The sequence below is a fragment of the Amphiprion ocellaris genome, chromosome 19 (assembly GCF_022539595.1).
Source record: "Amphiprion ocellaris isolate individual 3 ecotype Okinawa chromosome 19, ASM2253959v1, whole genome shotgun sequence".
Classification (NCBI taxonomy): domain Eukaryota; kingdom Metazoa; phylum Chordata; class Actinopteri; family Pomacentridae; genus Amphiprion; species Amphiprion ocellaris.
The window spans coordinates 3,246,401-3,270,238 of record NC_072784.1 but is presented as its reverse complement, the minus strand read 5'-3'; the positions used below and the strand labels follow the sequence as shown (position 1 = coordinate 3,270,238).

Below are 23,838 nucleotides of genomic sequence, written 5' to 3'. Positions count from 1 at the left end.
TGTATTTGGTGACTGGATATTGCAGAGGAAAATGTTTGGTCTGATTGCTTCATGTGGCTGAGGAAAAGATCCCATTATGTCTGGAACAAACTAGTCTAAAGTGTTAAACTAGGTTTTGTTGACCCAATCATCCACCCTGACAACCTCTTTACAAATGGCCACAGCACAATAACTCTGTTGTGCTGCTTGTGCCAATGCATCGGAGTGACAACAGGCATTATTCCCACAGTCCTTGTAAAATTAGCGAAAATTTGTTTGCGAAGGGTTTCCTCTTCAATTATAACACCTAAGCAATTCATTTTTACACAGGATACTGCATTGGTTGAATGTAAGTGAGAGTTGTTTTGTATTTGGTGAGCATCTTTACTGCAGAAATAAATCAAAGAGGAAATTCACGAGCTCGAAAAAACACTGCATGTGTGTGAGAGAGAGAGAGAGAGAGAGTTACTCAGTTCCCTCAACAAGGGACATCATCTACATCTCACACAGGTTGCCCATAAGGCCACCTTCATAATCATTAGTTATTCATCCGTCACAAAGGACTTCCATGGGAGCACTTACAATGTTTTATAATTTAAGAAAATGGACTTGCTTCAGACTCTTCAAGATGCTTGACCCAAAAAACCTGAGCATTTAATGTCTGTCCATCATTTCAAATTTCCTCTCTCGTCACTGATTTAACCCCTAAAATCTCATCTCTGTGAATTAAAGTTCTATATTTAGAAGATTTTTTCCATAAACTTTATCCATTTCTGTCTTATAAGGATTTGGATGGCGCTCTAAACTGTCCCTCCGTCTACACAGCATGGACATAGGTCGTCCCTCCCTTGAAATACTGAAGAGATTCAGTCAAACATGTTCAAACTGGACAGAGAATGCTTCACCCTGCAAGTTGGCAGAATTGGTTCCATTGGTTTGTTATGTGTGAAATCCTGAGAGTCTGTAAGCTGCAGTTTTAAAATGAAAATATTCAGCCACGACATAGGCGGTATATTCCACTCATGATATTTCTTCCTATGCTAACAAGGTGAAAAACTTGATTTTCACTGGAGGGGGTTTTTCACAAACTGGACTTTCTTTGAAGATGCTTCAGCCAAAAAGCTTTGACTGAGTGGTGGGAAATCCTGGGCATTTCATGCCTGCTCTCCACATTAACATTTACATGTTATTTATAATAATATTAGGATTCTGCAGAGTTCAGGTCATATGGGGGAAAAAAAAATCTTTTTTGATGATGGGCAAAGCATCTTCAAACATCTTAAGCAAGCCCAGCTGCCCCTGAAGCAGCTCCTCTGGGTGTGTTACCATTAAACCAGACTCAGATAAATGGCAGGAATCACGAAAATGGAAGTTAAAGACAAAACATAAAACCTATACAGTCTCAGCTGGGGGCATTTGTGGACATCAAAACAGTGCCCAAATAGGAAAACAAAGCAGAGGAATCTTACAAAATAATTACTACAAAAATGATCCAAATCCATTCAAGACAAGCTTTAGAAAACCACTGCTTCTCATAGATATTAATGCATTCGTCTGTTTATGAGATAAACTGGCACCGAGTGCATGCTGGGATTCTCCCAAGACATACTGCTCTATAGCTTCTTGCAGATGGTTTTATACTCTCGACAATATTGAGCAGTAGCAGAAAATATATATTTTGATGATAACTGAAACAGTCTTTTGAGGCCTTTTTGATGCATTATTGTATTTATATATTGATTCTGCAGATTGTTGTAATTGCACACTTATTGAATTGCTTTCTCTGCTGTACTATTAGTCTGCTGGAGCCGACACTATTCTCATTTTAAGCTGATAAAGAGCCAAATCAAAGCGCTTGCTTGACTAAATCAGACTGTGGTTTGGAGTCCAGGCATTTTTCTTATTACTCGCCTTCCCTCTCAGCGGGTCATGAGGAGGATGGATTTGGTCCTTAGCCTGTAAACCAGGGGTGTCAAACATGCGGCCCGTGGGCCAAAACTGGCCCTCCAGAGGGTCCAATCTGGCCCTCAAAGTGTAAAAATTCCAGAGAAGACATTAACTGCAATTTGTAAACTTGTAAAGCTACAAATAATAATTTTCAGACCATGATAAGTTGTTTTGATCATAAAGTAAAATACTAGATTGTTCTTTTGTCATTTTGTGTCTCTTTTTTCTAATGTTTTGTCTTGTTTTTGTTGTTTTTTGTCACTTTTGTCAGATTTTGTCTTTTCTTTTTGTTTTGTTTCATGTCCTTTGTGTCATTTTGTTTCTCATTTTTGCCAATTTACATCTCATTTTTGTAATATTTTTTCTTGTTTTTGTTGTTTTGTCTGACCATTCTCGTTTGTCTCATGTTTTGTTGTTTTTTTTCTCGTTTTTATCATTTTGTGTTTCCTTTTTGTCTCGCTTGTGTTTTTTTAGTCTGATTTTTGTCATCTTGTGTTTTGCTTTATTGTTTTGTGTACCATTTTTGTCATTTTGTGTTTTTTTTGTCTCGTTTGTCCATCTTTGTTGCTGCTTTGTAACTTTTTGGTCTAATTTTTTATCTCTTTTTTTTTTTGTTTTGTCATTTGTCTCATTTTTGTAATATTGTGTCTTGTTTTTGTAATATTATGTCTTGTTTTTGTTGTTTTTTTGTCTTTTTGTTGTTATTTATAGGATATTATGCTGTGATTTTACTGGTCCAGCCCACCTGAGATCAAATTGGGCTGAATGTGGCCCCTGAACTAAAATGAGTTTGACACCCCTGATGTAAACACATTTCCTAAATAACATCAGTAGCAAAAGGGTGCTTTATTCTGTAATTGTGTTTACAACAGAAAGGAACATTAGCAAAGTGTCTGGATCAAGAAAATACTCTTATTCATATTCAGACACATCTGTCAAGCTGTGATGCCTCTTAAAACATTGGTTCTAATTCCGTGCATTCTAAATGGGAGGTTTCTCCTGACACATGAACGTGCTGTCAAAGACAAGCGAGACATGTTACACAAGAAAAGACAATTCATGCACAGCAGAAAGATGAAGCAGCGGCATGCACTGACGTGTTTTCTGCATATGTCACCACTGCCCTGTGTAGGTGACAGATGCTAATAACAAACAAATGCACAGAGTTCCCTCTGCAGCAACAAGAGCTACAGGACTTGTTCAGTATGCAAAGCAGTTACTGGGTGGAAAATCTATTGTTGGTAACCCGCATTTGAAGGAACACAATGTACAGACACACATATATACACACACACACACACACACATTCCCTGTTAATCTTCCTCCATCTGTGCAAGCTGGTCTTGGGCTGGGTCTCTGTCAGACACACATCTCTTACTCATAAAGGCAAATACAAGTGAGTTTCAGGCTTAAAGACACGTCGCTGCTTCCGTCCGTGGCAACCATGAGTCATTTGTCCTGCATTTTAAGAACATTTTAGACAAATGAAAACCACCATCTATTCTCCAAACTGAGCTTCAAGCACTCTTAACACCGTTAGCACCACTTGTTGATGCATTAAGAGTTAAGAACAGGGGCAGACACACTCACTCCTGCGCTCAAAAGCTCACCGTCACACACTCCAACACAACTCACATGTTTAATTAAACCATGATGCGGCAAAGCGTGACACCCACCCATCAGGCTGGGTTTATCTTTAATGAAGGGGACGAACTGGATTCCAAGAACGTACATTTAAATCCCTGGTTCCTGGCAATAGTACTTGCACAACTTTAAACAAGAAATTATATCAATAAACAGCTGTTATTTGTGACTCCAGCTCGTCTACGTCTATAGATGGGCCACAAGGGGTCCCCAACTGTCCCACATAGCAGGAAAACAAAGCTCTTTATAGTTCTTTGTGGTCATTTGTTTCTCTTTTAAGTCATTATATGCGGCTCTGTTGTCATTTTATACCTCTCTGTTGTCACTTTGCATCCTTCTGTGTTTGTTTTGTGTCTCTCTTTGGTCATCTGATTGCCTTTCCATCAAGAATTGCTATCTTTATGCAAAGGCTTCCAGCCACCACCTCTAGTCTGCACCTCTTTCCACCACTTTCAAAAAAACCTGAAAAAGCACCTTACTATATTTCTTGTCTGCCCCGGCATGCAGCAGCCCCCCAGGCAAACAAACACGGGTGTAATTAACCAGCAGCGAGAAACGCCAAATGAAAGAGACACAGAGATTAATCTCATGAAAGAAGACAGACGGAGAGGGAAGCAGACACTGGGGAAGAGTTATTTCATACAATATGCAGCATTCTGTAAGAAGGGAAAAAAAGAACTTCCCTCCCCCACCGGGTACAGTGACAGATGTACAGTACAGGCTGCAATCAGTAGTTTACCAGAAATACTGTATGACTGTCAGAAGGTAAAAGAGCTGCTGGCTGCCTGCCTGCCTGCCAAATTGGCTGTGAAAGCAGAGAAGACCACTATTGGTTGCCTGCATATTTGGCTGTAGAGGGAGAGAAAGTGAGAAGGAGAGAGAGAGAGAGAGAGAGAGAGAGATTCCCATTTCTCTTCAGATATTTCCTCTCCGTCTGTTTACCACGTATCAAGTATTGTGTGTATCCAGAGCTTGATATATCTTATTCCTCTGCGTCATACAGATCCTCTGTGAAAACACATCAATGAGCCTCACTGTTGTACATATTGAACATGTGCACCGGGGGGGCAGGCAGGAGAAAAGAAATCCTGTATATGTGCAATTTTCTACTGTAATAAAAGACCTGTACAGCGGCGTGACGCAGTTCATTCAGAAAGTGTGGCTCAGTGGATGGAAACATCTCCGACAGACATTTGTGCTCCCCAGAGGATGAATCGTACTGATTGTCAAGACTTTTTCCTGCAGCGCTACCACCAGGCCGACGTTTTTGGTTCAGAAAGAAATGTCTTGACTTTAATGGACTGCCATAAAATCCTGCTTGCATATTCATGTCTCTTTCAGGATGATTTGTAATCACTGTAATGATCATCCGGTCTTAGTAGTAGGAGTCAGTGTTTGTGGTGGTATCTTCCAACTCTGCACCAATCTTATTAAATCTAAGCTGATGAGCTTGGCATGTGGTTTGGAGTGAAATGCTTCAACAACTGTTGGATGGGCTGCTGGGAAGTCAGGATGGAGTAACATTACCTACTAATGCCAGGACTTTGCTTGTTGCTCCCAGTTTTAAAAGTCCAAGATGGTGACGGGCATGCTATAAATATGAGGCTTCAGAACAGTCCACAAACCAATGCATGACAGTCCGATGTCAATCATTTATATACAGTCTGCTCCTCTAATACATGCTGGCTTTCAATAAAAACCCGCCAAAGCTGAGATAAATAAAGACATCGGTCAATATGTGAGGACTACTGTACTTGACAGTCTTCATTTTATTAATATTTTATTCCATTTTTTAATACTTTATTACTTTAACCTTGATTTTATTGTGTGTGCTTTATGAGAGGTGACTGCTGTAATGAATAAAATACTTTATTCATCTGTCTATTCATCTGTTGCTGATGGATAATAATGATATCTGACAATTCAAAGAACTTGTCATTAGCAGTAAGAAATTGTATAGACTTGGATTCTCATATTGTAGAAAGATGTTACTGGACTCGTAGAGGTTCATTTACTTGTTTTTTTAATGTACACGTATATACAATGTCAATGTAACTTTTCCTGCAATTTCTCTGCCAAACTGCCTAATAAACATATCAATGTAAAAAAAAAATTGTAATTAAAAGAGTCCTCATCATTCATCGCATTCATTGTTGATATTTGCCGGTTAATAAATTAATAAGTATTCTTACGATGGCAAACTATTAATGGCAGACATATTTATGTCATATATTTTGAGTGAACTTCCTGGACACAGCCTTGTGCTTCATTGATCACCCTGCTAGAGCAACTAGTTGATTAGTTAATCAACAGAAGATACACAGCTATCAGCTGGTAATTGAAGACATTTAGCAAACAACAAATGCCACATTTTCACTGACAACAAAAAGAACCGTAATCTGAAGTCGTAACAAACCATTTCTGAAATTACTTTTCTTCTTCAATTGGAGCAAATGGGCTTGACAGGACAAAGAACATACTGTTTGTTTTGTTTGATTCACAGGGTCTTGTGAACAATAAATCAAATATAAATTGACTGCAGCCATGTGCTTTTAAAACAAGATTGGATTAAAAAAAAAAAAGAGGATACAGGCGAGTATGTCTGTGCAGAGATGAATCCATTTACTGCAGTTAGTTTTGTATTTTCAGCCCATTCTATACACCTGTCAGTCTGACCTTTCACCCCAGAGACAATGCAGGAAACCAGAAAGGGAAGTCATCCTGCGAGCATGAACAGAGCCTCTGCTGCTATATTTACTGCGTCTGAGCGGACCGACTCGTGTTCAGCGCTCAGGGACTGGCACACTGACCTGGAGAGAGTAAGCTTAGTCTCTTGGCTCAGGCTCTGTCTCAGTGTTTGGCAGCATGTGGGGATGAGGTCATACAGTATTTGTATCTGCTTTTTTCCCTTCTTTTCTTCTCTCAATTCTGACTTCTCCTACGATTGTGAATGTGGGCGGATTTGGAGCCTTAAAAAACACCCAGCACTCTGCCTACACACCCTCTGAAGGCTATTCAGTCAAACGTGGATGCATGTGTGGCTCTGTGTCTTGCTTTGCAGCGCAGCATTGCTCTGCTCCAATTGGAATAAGATGTTTTTCAGCAGCATTTATTGAGAAAAGCCGAAGAAAAAGCTAAAAAAAAAATTTAAAAAAGATAAGAGCCTAATCTGTGAATATAATTGGAAATGTCTTCCCCGCTTTGAAGCAGTGCTCGCATGTACGCAATGTTTAATTTGCCAGTAAATAAGAAGCTGGGCTGTAAAATTAGCATCATATTCTTGTTAATGTGAGAGCGCCACTTCAGACTGCTGTGCCGATGGAGCGATCTATTATGTCGTACACATGAAACTATAGAATGAGACGGGAACATGTGATCCGATGAAACTGGTGAAGCCTGTTTGGTGATGGCAGTGTTGATGTGGGTGTTCACATCTGACAAGTCTTGTCCCTTTTATCTTAAGAGTGTTGAGACAGGGCTCACATAGAGAGCTGGCAAAGGAATGTAATGCTCCCTGTAATTATTTTTAGATTTACTATATTAAAAACCCACAGTTGGAACTTCCATCTTCCATTACTGAGTCCAATCTTTTCATTTTTCAATACTTCGCAGCTCTCATTTTGATGCCAATCCTGCTTGACATGGAGGATACCAGTACAGCACACATTTCTGGGCAGATATTCTGACATTCCTCAAAGAGTATTTTGTTCATCTCTTCTTTGCTGCAGGGGTTGTGTTGCTCTACTTTTCTCTTTAAAATACCCTCAAGGTGTTCTGTTGGTTTCAAGTCAGGCAACATACTTGGCCAGGTCAGAGGTTTCATTTTTTTCCCTCTTCAGGAACTCTTGTGTAATTTTAGCAGTTGTGCTTTGGATCCGTTATCATCTTCAAACATTCCTCTTCTGCCAAGCTTCTGCCAGTATTTTGATATATTCACAGGCAGCTATAACCGTCATCTTCCCAACACTTTTTGCTCACAGGCAGCCCCTCATCTTGACACTCCAACCTCCGTGCTTCACTGTCAGGATGATGCATTAACTGTAGTCGTTCTAAACGGGTTCAAACCAAACATGTCGAACCACATGTCAGCCAAAGGAATTTTCTCATTATATTCATCAGGCGTTTTTTCATGTATTTCAACAAAGTTTCATCTTACATTGTTGAACCAAAGAGCGAGCATGGTTTTTATTTTTCTTGGATGCCGTCCAATGAAGCTGGTTTCATGCAACGCCTTTCACACCGTCTGAGCTGTCAAAAAATCTGATTTCCATTCAGAATGCTTGTACCAAGTAGAAGCTCTTGTCTGGCTGCTTTTCAGACAAGTAGCACACTGTCAATGGAATCCTTTTCGGAGGACACCCAGGGCAGTTCTGATTATCGGTTTAATGACTTATTATGTACCTCCTGCTGCAGATGTGGAACCACACACAGCATAGGTCCAAGACTGCAAAACTGTGGTGTTCACAGCTTATTCTATTACCATGGCAATGCAGTTAGGCTAATTCAGTGTTTCTCAAAGCGTGGGGCATGACAGGGAGTGCGAGCGACTGCGAGGAAAAGGTTGGTCTACGCGGAACAAATTAGCTGAATTTTAAAAACAGGCCGTCTTAATGTCGGCCTGTTGTTCGTGGCGCACAAAAATACTCAAACTGTGATGGCCGTTTCTCAATACCAAGTACTTGGACTCAGAAGTAAGGAGTCCCGAGAACGCATCGTTAATGTGCAACTGGAACACCAGCGTACTTGATGACGTCACCACCTCGGCTCATCTACTACGATCATCTTTAGCAGGGGTGTCGCATATACCTGCCCACCTGATGGTCCATTTCAGCCTGCAGGATGACTTTAAAAAGCGTCAGAATTACAGAGAAGACATTAAATGTAAATTGTAAATTTTTTAAACTGTACATTTTAAATAATTTCTAGACCTTGACAAGTTGTTATGATCATAAAGTAAAATACTGCATTGTTCAGTTCCAGATAGCTGTGACTAAATGTTTATGATGAAGGGGAGCCTGACAGAAAAAGACTGAGAACCACTGGGCTAACTGGAATTTACAGGCGAACTCAATTTAGTTTAAGTGACCACAGATTATGTAACCTTTGTGTCAGCGATCAAAGACCCATTCGTTTTTGTTGCATTGGGTTTCTACTTTAAGGACTGAATACAGTCATTCCAAAGTGTCTGTTTTTGCTTGTTTACCAGAGGAAATACTCGACTGTTCAACTTAAAAATAATGCAATTATTGAAAGGTGATTGAATTTTTAAACATTTGATTTTCAAGTGACATTGTTCAACTTCTGTTGTACACTATAAGTGCTGTAAGTGTGTGGATTAGCAAATGCCATTACGAAAATCAACAGTGGGTGCATGAAGGTGAAGTGGACACTGGATTACAGGACGCCAACTCATTCAGTCAAATGAAAGTTTCTTCCATGACGTACACTACCTGGATGATCAGCAATTAAAAATACAGAATATGATTTCAGCGGTATTGGTTTGGACTAAAACATTACTTGTGTTGTGACATTTATTGTTTCCAGCACTAAATGATTCGTTTCTTGGGCTAAAATAACACAGCCTCAATCACATAAAAGTTTAAAGAAATAATAAAACTGGAAAAAAGAGTGTAACTGATAAAAAAGGAGGGAGCCCTCATGAAGGAAAACCGTCAGATGATTGTGAATAGACAAAACTCTCAGCTTTACTGTCAACATAAAGAGAGAAGAGACTGAATAAACTCAGAGGACACATACATTCAGAAAGTGTTGTTTTATCTTATAAATTTGTCAGTTTTCATTTGATGATAACAAGGCCACTGCAAAAAACAACAAAGCCGATGATATATTCTCTCGGTCATTACAGAATGTCATCCGGAGCTTGAAAAGATGAGCTAATGGCACTTGGTGGTTGAGGAAAATGTCTTTCAAGGTGTCGTACTTTCAGCATTTCCAGGCAACATACAAAACAAGTATAAAAGAGAAGTGTCTTTACTTTCTGTAAAAAGCCTATCTGTACTTTCATCCCTTCCCTGCTCCTCATTAAAACTGACTGAGCACACCTGGCTTCTTTTGATCATCCTCTGTATGAATCTCTGCAAAAAAGGAAAAAAAAGATGCACCTGCGGCATTTTATTGCTTTCTTTTTACAAATGACTGATTCTCTGCCAGATGACTTGGTAGACGGGCTGTATTTTAAATCCGTATTTTTCCAAGGAAATGTGGTGCTGAGTGCTGTCTAGAAAAAGGTCCAAGATAAAAAGGAGCGGGGTCGCATCCTCACAGTCAAATAGCAGATCTTGGAGAAGGAAAAGGAAAGACAAACTACTACAAAAGGCATCTTTGGACATTCTGAAAATGCTGGGTGTTATAATTTAACTAGAGTCTCATGGAAACTTCATTAAATATACATGAATTAATTTTCCATTTGTGTCAAGCCTGTTAAGTTTGTGGCCCACTGTGGATTCTGAAATGTGTGCAGGTTGTGTTATTAGGGAAAAATTGGTATGTAGGTTAGGACACACGAGCACTCGGTGCTAATTGAGACCGGAGGGTTTGAGAGTACTGCTGTGAAGAAGCTGAGTAAGGCTAATGATGAGAACACAAAGCTGAAGTTACAGTCTGACATGCACTTTAAATACAGCAGCGAGTCTCTGTGAGTTTGGCTGCATGAGTCACAGTCTTATTGAAACTGAAATTTACAGTAATTAAATCAAATCTTTCTGGTTCTTAATTAATGACATCCTGACTTGAAATCATAAAACTTAAAAATCACTCATCCTTTAAATGTTGCATGAATAAATAAGGATAGATCTTATTCTATTTCTGTCTTTTTTTCATTTAATTAATTTTGCTGTTTTTATGTGTGTGCCATCTTCTGCTTTTCAGGCTCCACTGATTCCCCCCATCAACCAACAGCCAAATATAAAGAAACGTCTTTCATACCTCAACAATTATACATAATAAAAGTGTAACTAATCCTGCATTGAAATGGGCTCATATTTGTTGTGATCATGCAGAGAGTTAATCTAAATGCTCCTTGTGTGGTAGTCACAACTTGTAAATGAAAATTTTCTGAAAAATAAGACTTCTTATATTGCACTTTTCAAGTTCAAGTAGACATACGTAATTTTTTTTTAAACCTTTCTGTTTTGGAATTGCTTGAATTTGTAGAGTTTACCATACGACTACAATTTGATGAGGATTTCATGTTTTGTGTGTGTGTGTTGTGACGTAGGTTGTGTTTGCTTGCTTTTTTCCTTTTAGAATACTTTTAACATCTGGCTAAGTACTACAGATATTAGCCAGTGGATAATCCTGGCTAGCTCTGTTACATTTGCAGATATGTTTTAATTAATGCATTTATCTCTAAAATAACCCAAAACAAAACACGTAGTTATTTTTCTACAAATGCTGTAATATCTGAAAAATATACTGATATTCCCAGCAGCATCAACTTTTCCTTCTGCTTTCCTGTATTAAGTTACCCACTCATTAGCATGCTAAATGTTTTTACTGGAAAAAAAAAAAGCAGATCAGATTAACCCTCATGTCGTCCTGTGGGTCAAAATCGACCCGTTTTAAAGTTTGAAAATGTGGAGAAAAAAAAATATTTTCACAGTGAAACTTCTGATGCCCACATTTTCAACATTTTTGGGAAATCTTTGAACATTTTTTGGTGGAAAAAAGAAATAAAATATTAAAAATGTTTCTTAAAAATATTCACAAAAAAATCAACCAAAATCCAGCGAATTTAACTGGATTTTGGTTGATTTTTAAGTGAATGTTGTTAAAGAAAATATTAGGTCTTACTGATATATATGGAATCACTTTAGATATTTTTAGGATTTTTTGGGAAGATTTTTACTAATTTTTTGGAAAATATTTGCAAGAATTTTCTTGCCAAATTTGGGGGATTTTTTAAAAATAAAACTTTGAAGAAATTATTGGAATTTTCTTCCTGACGGTTTTGCAAATTTTCAGAAATTTGGGGGATTTTTTTTTTTTTTTTTTTTGCTGAATTTTTTGATTTTTTTCAGACAAGCAAACAATATTTTTTGGTGCCCATAAATGAGGACAACAGGAGGATTAACTTAAACAAATGGACCAGAATAAGGCTAGTATGCTGTTGGAAAAAAACATACAAACTTTTAATCCGAAACTAGCCAGAAATCTTTGTAGAACTAAGAGGTAAAGACAAATCTGGTAGTAACTGTCACTACATTGACAGTTCATGTCATTTATGTAGCCAATTATTTAGTCTGATCAGCAAAATCCATTTAAGAGTTTGGGCATTTCAGAGGTTAAATGGTAAAATATGCATGGAAAGTTAATTTTCAGCTTCAAAAAGAACAAAATCTAGCAAGTCAACTCCATGTCAAACAGAAAGATGAGGCAGAAGGCTGCATGGAAATGAACAGATCACACTGGATTTACTGAAAAGCAGAAGACAAGTGGTGTCAGAAGTGACAGAGTTCAGTGAGTGTTTGCCGTTTAATTATGAGGACAGCTTTCACACCATTTGCAGTCACACATGAATGCCTTTAGGCATTTAAGAGAAGGAAAACTACAGTCTGCAAAATGTCAGTATAGAAATTTCACAGGGCGGCTTTTATTATCCTGACAGGCAAAGAAGACAGAGAGCTCGACCTCAGGGCTCGGCAATAATGATCTGTAAAGAAGCCGCATGCAAGAAACAGTGCTAACCTGATGGTACATGAAATGTGTCAGCACTTGTTGACTAAATGAGGTAAAGAAAGAAAAATGATGTTCTACTGAGAAAAAAAAAGCCAGGGAAGCAAAATAGAAGGGAAGCGGCAAAAATAGAATGAATACATAGAAAATATAATAAGTACTTCTTTCTAATGAGGCAAATTCATGAGTGTCGCTGGCAGTTCAAGGGATTAATGAGGACTAATTTCTCCACGTGGTGTTGGGCTGAAAATAAATGATCAATTCATTCAGTGAAGTTCATTAGCGAGTTATTGACATTTACACCTGCAGGTCTTTATTTTTGTAGAAACCTATTAATTATTACTGGTTTTAGAGGTGTAGTTGTTCTTGTTAATGCCTTATAACTGATCATTATTAAGTAATGAGTAATGTCAATATTTAAACCTTTTATGAGCGGCGTCTGCTATTAGAAAGTGGAAACACATATTTCAAGGGTGTCAAACATGTGGCCCATGGGCCAAAACCGGCCCACCAGAGGGTCCAATCCGGCCCGTGGGACGACTTTGCAAAGCGTAAAAATTACAGAGAAGTCATTAACTGGAGATTGTAAATTTGTAAAACTATAAATCTGAAATCATTTCTGGATCATGACAAGTTGTTTTGTCATAAAGTAAAATACCAGATTGTTCATCGTTCTTTTGTCGTTTTGTGTCTCATTTTTGTTGGTTTTTTGTCTTTTTTTGTGTTTCCTTTTCGTCACGTTTGTGTTTTTTGTCTTATTTTTGTCATTTTGTCTTTCATTTTATTTGTAGTATTGAGCATCGTTTTTTGTCATTTTGTGTTTTTTGTCTTGCTTGTGTTTATTTTTTTTGTCATTTTGTTTCTCGCTTTTGTCATTTTTTGTCTCGTTTGTGTCATTTGTGTAATTTTTTGTCTCGTTTTTGTCGCTGTGTAACTTTTTTGTCTAATTTTTTGTCTCTTTCTCTTTTGTGTCGTTTGTCTCGTTTTTGTCGTTTTGTGTCTCGTTTTTGTTGTTTTGTCTTTTTTTGTCTGATTTTTGTCATTTTGTTCATAAAGTAAAACACTATATCAATCAGTTCCAGATAGCTGTGACTAAATGTTGTGTTCCTTTGCAGACACTCTGTGATCTGGAAGTTGTAATGTGGAAATGATAAACTGAGGCTGAATGTTGCTGAAAATGAATTTATTTTTCTGCAGAAATTTCAGGTTGTTCATAATGTTTTGCAAAAAGATAATTTCTTAAATTTTTTTGATGTATTTTTTTGCACTAAAACAAAGGAAATATTTGGAGTTGTGATTATTTATAGGTTATTATGCTGTGATTTTACTGGTCACTGGAGATCAAACTGGGATGAATGTGGCCTCAGAGCTAAAATGATTTTGACACCCCTGATGTATTTTCACAATTACTGAGCGCTTTCTTTATACCTGTGCACCTTCTTATTGAGCCAGTCGTGTGGCAGCAGCGCAGCACGTATGATCATGCAGATGCAGGTCCAGAGCTTCGGTTCAAGCTCGTGTCAAACATCGGAATGGGGAAAAAAAACGATCTCAGTGACTTTGACTGTGGCACGACTGTTAGTGCCAGATGAGCAAATAGAAGAAAACATCGATTGAGCTGCATTTCTGTGGATCGAAGCGCCTTGTTGATGAGAGGGGTCAGAGGAGAACGGCCGGAGCAGCTCGAGCTGATGAGCGGCGGGGCGGAAAAGCATCGCAGAGTGCACAACTTGAAGAGGATAGGCTGCAACAGTAGAAAACCAGCACTGGGTTCCCCTCCTGTCAACCAAGAACAGAAATCTGACGCTCACATAAACTGGACAGACTGGGAAATTGTATCCTGGTGTCATGAAGCTTGATTTCTGCTGAGACTACAGATGGTCAGTAACAGAATTTGGCAGCAGCAGAATGAATCCAACCTGCTTTGTGTCAGCAGTCCAGGCTGCCAGTGGTGCAATGGTGTGGGGGAACGTTTTCTGGCACACTTTGGGCCCCTTAACACCAATCAATCATGGTCTGAATGCCACAGATTATCCAAGGATTGCTGCTGACAACATGCATCCCTTTATGCTCTCAGTTTACCATCTTCTAATGGCCATTTCATAATGCACCGTGTCACAGCGGCAAATGTCACCTCAGATTGGTTTCATAAACACGACAATGAATTTAAGTGGAATTCAGTGACCTCTCGAGGGACTCAATCTGAGTGCAGTGGAACATCTTTGGGATTCAGCATGAATGTGAGACTGGCAGCAGACAGATCCACACGAATGATGTGATGCAATCATCCAGCAACGGAGGCAAAGGGACCCCTTTCCTAGTGAGGGATTGTAGAAAGTGTATAGGTGGATTTGCAGGGTGACAACGGACAATGTTTTAAGGAAAGCTGGATACTGGTTCCAAAGATGGAAACTGCTCACTGGGTGCAGATGCCTGAAAAAGCCTCAACAGTTGTCAGCTGGCTTCCACACACTTCATGAGGATAAAATCATTTAATCACAGGCTCAAGCTTCAAGTATTTCCAAATGTTACCAGATCAAATAGGTCAAAGTTTAAGAGTAAAGTCTGTGCCGTCCGTTTGTGACCCCTTGAAAACTGCTTTATTACTCCGCCAAGGAATGTGGCAGAATTATATGACGATCGGCGTACGTTTGTCTGTGAATCTGTCTCTCTGTGTGCAACATTACTCAAAAATGGACTAACACATTTGGATGAAATTTTCAGGGAAGGTCAGAAATGCCACATAGACCACCGCATTAGATTTTGGCAGTGATGCAGCTTATAGTCTGGATCCACGGATTTGTTAAGGATTTCTCACTGTGAGATATAGCGGCCGGCATGGCGTCACTGTAACCATGGCAACAAGTGAACGCTGTCAGTGACCTGCATTAATCCACTCGACCCACTACATATTTTGGTCACGCAATTCGGTATCTGCACATAACATACGCATGCACAACACAAGCCTGTGCTCTCGCAAGGCAATTTTTTATTTATTTAGTCAGTTTGGGGGTCGATCTATATTAAATGGCCAGATTCTATGTTGCCGATGAACAGTCTTGGCAGAGCACTGCCCTCTCTGAGTGCTTTTCTTGTTGAAAATACTGCTAACAGATTTCATTCCTCACGTCCATTTGTTTCTGCATTAAAAAAATCCAGCTCGATATATTTATTTTATTAGAACTGCTACATATTTATTTGTATTTTGTTGGAGCTTTTTCATTTTAAAAACATCTTGTCAGTAGTCGCTTAGCTGATTCATCCATCTGCACATTTTCTGTTGAACGACGTGACTTCTATTTGGATTGCGTTCATTGTTGTTCGGTCTGCAGTATGTTCATATACACATTTGCCAGATTAGTTTCTGGCAATGCAACGGACAATGTAGTCTGTAATGTATATCGAGCAGACACATTTACACACAAAATGCTCAGGAGCACCAACTGAAGAAGAAAAATGATTATGTACCCTTGTGCAGCTCTAAACTCAATCCTGTGGTTTTCCTATAATGACACTCCTCTGCTCGCTCTCTGTATCATTATATGGGTCAATATTTGCTGGGTGAAGTATCTTCAAAGAGACAGACAGCCAGTTCTGCATGTTCCATACCACGCATAGCCTCCTATATTACTGCCTATATGACCTCGGGGGACAGTTATACAAGCAGGCCACACTAGGACACCCATAGATATGTACGGTATGAGGACAGCTACGTTGACACACACACACACACACACACACACACACACACACACACACACACACACACACACACACACACACACACACACACACACACACACACACACAGAAGCGCTGACGTAAAAAGCAGGAAAGTGAATAAAGGCAGTCATCTCGTGGCAAAACAACACACACAAGCTGTTACTCACATCCATGGACGGATTCGCATGTACAAAGGCTGAATTCTCCCACAGTTAGACACCCACACACATGTGCGCATATACATACATACACACACACACACACACACACACACACACACACACACACACACACACAAGCCCACTTGTCAAGTTGTCAGACTGAGAGCACAGTGTGGGTGACCTTGGATGCCGTTAAGCTTTGCCAGCAGCTGAGCCAAGATCAGGACAGAGAGGAGGGCAGGGGGGAGGTGGCAGCTTGGTAGAAGGATGAGACGGTAGCAGAGCAAAGTGATGGGCAGATAATATGGGGGCAAACAGCAGATGGGGAGACATGAGAGAGGGGTAAGGAAAAAGCAGAGAAATGTGCAATAAGAAGGAGAATGGGAGGAGGGTAGGACGGGGAGGAGGAGCACAGAGGGACAGAGTGGAGGTAGGTGTGAAATCTATGTATATGGATTAGCTGGAGATGTCCTCCTTATGGTTGCATAGCAACCATATGAAAGTCATGAAAACTAAACCCTGCGCAATCTGCCAAAAGGGAGAAGAAGTACCACTCTGCTTTTCAGCTACTCGGAGGCAGAACAAGTCCACTGTTTGTGCAACATGTACACACTTTCATGTATGAACCCGAGCACACGCCAATCCTGCAAAGCCTAAAGAGCCGGAGAGGAGGAGGTCCAGGTGTGAAGAAAGAGGAGCAGCTTAACCCTCTTGTTGTCGTCATTTACGGGCACCAAAAAATATTGCTTCCTGGTCTGAAAAAAATTTTAAAAATCAGCAAAAAAAATCCCCAAATTTCAGAAAATTTGCAAAACCTTCAGGAAGAAAATTCTGGTTGATTTTTTTGTGAATTTTCTTAAGAAACATTTTTAGCATTTTTTTTATCACCAAAAAATGTTCAAAGATTTCCCAAAAATGTTGAAAATGTGGACATCAGAAGTTTCACTGTGAATATATGTTTTTCCCACATTTTCAAACTTTAAAATGGGTCAATTTTGGCACACAGGACAATAGGAGGGTTAATCAAAGGCTGAGCTCCACTCCAGCCGAGACTTTCCCCTACTAGGCTCAGGCGATACATTAAAATTTTCCAACCAACCACCGTCAGTCCAACACCAGGTAATTGCCTATATATTTGCGGAGGTGTATGTGCAGCACAGGGAGTGGGTGAGCGCCAACTCCCCACACTGAACAGCTGTCCGACTCTATTTGAAAGAGTCTGGTGAAGGACGTCTCCAGTTTCTGCCTCTAAATCAGTGATCTTCGCTATTTTTTCCTAGAGTGGCAGGACAAAGTCAACAGGAGAGCCAAATTTACCACATGCACCAGGAGCCAACCAACCATAGGGAGATCTGCCTACTAATTTGTCATCCAACCACATCCAAAGAGTAATGCAGCCAATTCTAATTAAAGACAGGCTTGCCTTAACACTGGGATGAGCAGACGGCATGCATGCACTCCCAAGTGAATATGTTTGATTGAATTTTCAATTAACTGAGTTTGTTTGCATATTTAACACAAAGAATTGAATCTGTGGATGCCAATGAAAACTTTGTCTACCCTTTTTTTAAAAAAAATTTCCTCTGCTTATCGTGGGTGACTTGAGCTTTCTTTTTTGAAGTTAAAAACCTGCTATCTGCCTGTTGGTCCCCTCTCCACCAAACTGGTATTGATTTTTGGTTCCTGAATGTTCTGAGCCTCAATCGTCCTCATTTGTCACACCATTTTGTTTCTCTCCATCTGGTTTGCACTTTCATTTAAAAACAAATCGATCCATTTATATTGTCTATGCACATCACACTAGCTAGCATTAGATGGAAAAGTAGAAAAGTAGATCTACTGTATAGTGCAACTTATGCAAGTGTGCAGTGATGCCAGTTTAGTGGCAGTTTCCAATCCTTCAGCAAACGCTCAAATTCTACATGGAAAGAATGGATTTTTTGACTCCAGTGTAGTATGTGTGGGTATATGCATATTTTATCCATCCATCCATCCATTATCTGTACACCGCTTTATCCTCATTAGGGTCAGACGGCTGGAGTCAGTCCCAGATGACTTGGGGTGAAGGCAGGGGACACCTGGACAGGTAACAGTCTGTCACAGGGCCAAACTTAGAGACGAACAATGACTCTCGCATTCACAGCTACAGATAATTTGGAATCACCAATTCACCTCAGCATGTTTTTGGACTGTGGGAGGAAGCTGGAGAACCTGGAGAAAACCCACAGAGAACATGCAAACTCCACACAGAAAGATCCCAGGAAGGCCAGGACACGAACCAGTGATTTTCTAGCTGCAAGGCGACAGTGCTAACCACCAATCCACTGTGTCAACCCGGGCGGTTAATAATGACACTTTAATTAATTTGCATGAATGGTTTAACTGATTAAAAATGTATTTACAGATCAGGCGGAAGATATGCCTGTCAGAAAATATATTGCCCATTAGCTGTAGTAGCTAGTTGTGCCACCAGGTGGACTGCTGTGTTGTGTTAAACTCTGTAGCTATCTGTGGAGGCAGTCGCTCAGACTACGGGCAGTTTCATGGGAGTTTAGCTGGCAATGGGCCACCATGACAGAGACTTGTGTGGCAATTAATGACTTCCGACCAGAGCTCAAGGTGATGAAAGGGGGATCTTCTTCTATATATTATTCTAAATATATTTTATTATTAATTATGCAAGTTAATATGTATTTACTTGTCCAACATCACTGTCGCCACGGCGTTCAAGAGGGCCGTCAAAACTAGCAAGTAGCAACCACACATTTAGCGAAGTTCTGAGCAGACTACGACAGCTCGAATTATACAGACTGTACCACCATTTTTTAAAAAGAATTTCTTGCCTGTTTTGAGTATTTTTATAAATGATGCGTCTAAGCTGCATCATCATATTGACCCCAATTAAAGCTTGATGAGTGGTACAATGAGTAACACTGCTCTAAATGGAGAAACGGGTGGGAAATGAAATGCTATTAAATAATCAGACCACGTACAGAGCTTTTGGTCTATTTCTCCAATAAGACTTTGATTAGAAAGAAACTAATAATTATGGCATAATTGTAATTTAGTCAGTGCCCCATTTTGTAAAAGACAGAATTTAGTGCAACAAGAACAAGCATAAAATGGCCCAACTCCACCAAACAGTTCCTATTAATATACACTTTGAATTGTGATTTACAGGTTAATAATTTGTTTAGTTAAATTTTCAAGGAGGCAGATCGTTAAATTAGAAAAAATCGATAGACTCATCTCATCACCAAATATAGACTTCAGGGATACGTTTGTCATTTCTGCCACGTATTATTCTCCCTTTCTGCTATCTGTACACATTTAAAATCCCCTTTGCTACAGCAAACAACAACAACCGCCTCTAAGCAGCTGTCAAGCACACTGACAATTTCAATTTTTGCAGAATATTTGAATCAAGCAATAATAGACCAGCTTGGTTTTGTTTTCAGTAAATTAGCCACATAAATACATGCAAACATTCCACCAAAACAATTCGCCCATCACTGTTTTGAAGGGACACTTTCACTGCATGCTAAGCTCATCACTGTCGAAGACGACACCAGACTATTCTTCCCTCTATAGCAGAAAGATAGTGAGCTGCAGTCAGTCTCCAGCACTAACAAAGCACTGTGAAGAAAAGTCTGGCTGTGAGACTGATAGCTGATATGCTCATCCAATTGTCCAACCCTAATAGCAAAACTAACAGCTAAAAGTGGGGGCCCACATCATTCACGACTGAGCAACATTCCTTTTTTTGAATTGCTTTTAAAAGCGTCTGAGCTGCAGTGTGAAAAAAACATCACACACAAAAGGGAGCAGTTAGGAGCCCTTAGAAATAGCGTCTTTTTCCTTGTTGAGATGCCCAAGATAATGACTCTGCACTATGTGGAGTGATAGCACTTCATCGCTGCATGCTTCTTGAGTCTTACTTTAGAGCACACACAGCCATGGAAAACAAGCTGTCACTAAAAAATTTCAAGTCAATTCGCAATCCTTTTTTCTTGAGATGTGAAAGAGGAATGATAGAGAGCACTTTTATAAGGGTCACTCATCTCTAAGGGACAGAAACGCTTCTATTTATCAAATGGTTCAATTCACTGAAATGTATAATCAGACAATTTTCCTGTAGTTTAAATGTTGAACATATCTTTTTTGAAAAGGGTGAAAAATTAAAGGAAAAACCGACACCAGACCACCAGAATGGCTTCAGTGCGCCCTGACACTGAGTCTCCGAGTCTCTGGAGCTTTACTGGAGAGACAAACACCATTTTTTCAAAAGATATTCCCTCGTTCCCTCATTTTGTCCTATGGATGACAGCAATGTCGACATGATAGACCACCTCTATCAGGATAAAAATGTTTCATCATAGCACGAAGGTGATCACTCAGAACAACTTTGTACTGATTTGCAGTAACTTTTCCATCTGAGAGGACATGTGGAACCAATTTTTCCCAACAAAATACCTCTACAATATAATAGAACCACCAGATTTCCTTAGTCTAAGGCAGGAGTGTCAAACTCATTTTAGTTCAGGGGCCGCATTCAGCCCAGCTTGATCCCAAGTGACCAGTAAAATCACAGCATAATAACCTATAAATAACCACGACTCCTAATATTTCCTTTGTTTTAGTGCAAAAAAAAGGACATTATTAAAAATGTTCACATTTAAGGAATTATCTTTTTGCAAAACATCATGAACAACTTGAAATTTCTGTAGAAAAATAAGTTCAATTTCAGCAATATGATGCCTCAGTTTATCATTTCCACATTACAACTTCCAGATCACAAAGTGTCTACAAAGGAACACAATATTTAGTCACAGATATCTGGAACTGAATGACATAGTATTTTACTTTATGATCAAAACAACAAAAGTCAGACTAAAAAAGACAACAAAAACAAAATATTACAAAATTGAGACACAAAACAAAAGAATGAGACAAATGACACGAAACAAAACAAAAAGACAAAAAATTAGACAAAAATGACAAAAGCAAGAAACAAAATGACAAAAAAGTAAACAGACAACACAAGCAAGACAAAAAACAAAATGACAAAAATGACACACAAAACAACAAAAAAAGCAAAACACAAAATGATATAAATAAGACAAAAAACACAAGTGAGACAAAAAGGAAATACAAAATGACAAATAACAAACAAAATGACAAAAAATGAGATGAGCGACAAAAGTCAGACAAAAAGCGACAAAAACAAGACAAAATATTACAAAACTGAGACACAAAACGACAGAAGAACAATGAACAATGTAGATTTTACTTCATGATCAAAACAACTCGTCATGGTCCAGAAATTATTTGAAATTTATAGTTTTACAAATTTACTATTTGCAGTTAATGTCTTCTCTGAAATTTTACACTTTCGTCCCACGGGCCGGATTGGACCATCTGGAGGACCGGTTTTGGCCCACTGGCCAAGTGTTTGACACCCCTGGTCTAAGGGGTCAAAGATTCCGGCTTGTACCTTTCCGTTGGTGGATATCACACATTCACTCGCCCACTTCTCCACAACATGGTGATAAGATGACTCATTTGACCGGATCGCTTGCTTCCACAACACCGTAGATCAGTGCCTGTGGGTTTTACACCACTGAAGTCTCATATGTGGTTTTATCTTTGTAATGTCAGGTTTATGCACTGCAGCCCTACTATAATGTCTCCCTCTACGTAACTGTTCTTGCTGACACAGCATGAACATGTCCTGCATTAACTTTCTTAGTAAATGTTGCACTGATGCACAAACATCACAGTCATCAAACTTCAACTGTCAACCATAATTCCCAATCCAATTTACTGACGTCGTACCCATAGATGTAAATACAGAGGTTACTTTAATCACTGCTAGTGATCATGTTAGTGACTGAAGCTCCTGCCATCTGTGCCCCAACAACGAACCCTCTTTCAAAGTCACCTCGATCTTTTCCTCTTCCCACGATGATCCAAATCAGAATCCTTTGGGGCCCGCTCAGCATTTACATACATGCTTTGGGGCATGATTGACTGTTAATTACTTTATTGTACCATGTAGTTCACCTGTGTGGAAGAATTTGCAATGCTTGTGTTTCTCCACTTTTTTGTTCAGTTTTTGTCTCCAATCTGTCATTTCATAATGAGCTTGCTGGTTGCGCTATGACCATATTGGAAATCTGTGTAAATGAATGGAGCGTTGGGTAAAATCAATGCTTCTGTCCTGTATATGTATGCTACTTTTGACATTTTGACTGGCTGCTGTCCTTTCAGCTCAGCAGGACATCTGGTTTCGAGAACAGAGAGGCCTGAAAAGAGTCGATTGAGTGGACAAAACGCTTTGACGCCTCTTTGGCCTTCAAACCATCGCCAACCCTCCCACCATAAACACTAATAGGGGCATGAATATGGCATTCGCTGTCTTCCTATGTAGCATACACGTGCACAACATTAACCCTTCATGGGGCAAGTGATCATATTTGGTCATTTCCGCACACATTAAAGATGGTGTAGCTCCTGCCGTTCAGTCAGGTCGAGAATCATGTGGTTTCCATCCAGCCAATCAGCAAAGATCACTCTACATTACAGTGCACGACATCGTGGCATCTGACCAATCAGCAGAGGCCTGGAATGTATCAAACTTTCTTTTTTCTCCGAAGTAGGAAAAAGATGGACTTGCAGCTCTCTTCCATATTTGAAACGTCAAAACTAACCATGATTGGTTGACGAAACACACATTTTACAGCTGAGTAGTTGTGTTGATATATACATTTTTTGGAATGTTTTTTACCACTGAAGGGCAAGGAACCATACATGGTAACTTCATTTACCATGAATTTCAACATGAAAATTAAAAATTTAAAAAATGTCACAAAAGTAAAACTCTTGTGTCTTTCAATTACACTCTAGGGTTGAAATTTTGAATTTCAAATATTTCAATGAGTGCCCTTTGAAGGGTTAACATAAGGCTGAAATAACCCCTGTCATCAACAGCTAGTTAGCTTAGCATAAAGAATTGAAACTGGAGCAACAATATGTTTTCAAACTCATGGTGATGAAAGACTCCAGGTCATGATTGCACACAGCTACAAAAAACTAAATACATGGTACTCAAACCTCAGGGGAACGACAAGACTCAAAGAAAGTACCTAAATGGGTAAATATAGTTTGATTGGAGCAAGCATGAAGTTTCCTTTGTAGGATATTTGATGGATAGATGCTAACAGGCACTGACTACACTGAAAAATGTTGTAAATAAGATAAAAACTTGAATATTTAACACTAAGTAAAGGTCAGAAGGGAGCTATTTGCATTTTTTGGGATGTTCTACCAAATGGCCAACCAAGAACTGCCATAGATCCTCAGTTAAGGAACTTCTAAGCTGACATGTTTCTGCTGACTGACAGCAACTTAAGGCCTCTAACACTGTGAGATTCTGGAACATCCAAGATCCTGAGATTAGATTAAATTAGATTAGATCAGATTACATTAGATTTCATTAGATTGCATCAACTACATTAGATTAAAGGGCTTTACTGTCATTAGACTTTCCTATAACTGAACTGTGTTGGTATCTTTTCTTGTTAGACAAACTAGGAAAATTCTGGGATGTCAATCCAAAGCAGAGTTCTTCAATTCAGCCATAAATGGTCACTAAGAGCTCTTAGAGCTTTGGTGACCAAACACAGTCCTT

General features: G+C 39.2%; 1 protein-coding gene across 3 annotated transcripts in view; it reads right to left on the bottom strand.

Moving 5' to 3' along the window:
* Window positions 1-23,838, bottom strand: part of LOC111566418 (thyroid hormone receptor alpha) — a 156,692-nt gene that overhangs the window by 82,090 nt on the left and 50,764 nt on the right. The window lies entirely within an intron of this gene.